Here is a 671-nt window from a genome sequence, read left to right as displayed (position 1 = left end):
GGCCCCTCACACTGATGCACGGCCCCTCACACTGACGCACGGGTCCTCACACTGACACACGGGTCCTCACACTGACGCAGGGGTCCTCACACTGACGCAGGGCCCCTCACACTGACGCAGGGCCCCTCACACTGACGCACGGGGTCCTCACACTGACACACGGCCCCTCACACTGACGCACGGGTCCTCACACTGACACAGGGGTCCTCACACTGACGAGGGGTCCTCACACTGACGCAGGTGTCCTCACACTGACGCAGGGCCCTCACACTGACACACGGCCCCTCACACTGACGCACGGGTCGTCACACTGACACACTGATCCTCACACTGACACAGGGCTCTCACACTGACGCAGGAGTCCTCACACTGACGCAGGGCCCTTCACACTGACGCAGGGCCCCTCACACTGACGCAGAGCCCTCACACTGACGCAGGGCTCTCACACTGACGCAGGGTCCTCACACTGACGCAGGGCCCTCACACTGACGCAGGGCCCTCACACTGACGCACGGCCCCTCACACTGATGCAGGGCCCCTCACACTGACGCACGGCCCTCACACTGACGCAGGGTCCTCACACTGACGCAGGGCTCTCACACTGACGCAGGGCCCCTCACACTGACGCACGGGTCCTCACACTGACGCACGGCCCCTCACACTGACGCACG

The sequence above is a fragment of the Dipodomys ordii genome, unplaced genomic scaffold (genome assembly GCF_000151885.1).
Source record: "Dipodomys ordii isolate 6190 unplaced genomic scaffold, Dord_2.0 Scaffold119, whole genome shotgun sequence".
NCBI classification, from domain to species: domain Eukaryota; kingdom Metazoa; phylum Chordata; class Mammalia; order Rodentia; family Heteromyidae; genus Dipodomys; species Dipodomys ordii.
This window is presented reverse-complemented; position numbering follows the sequence as displayed.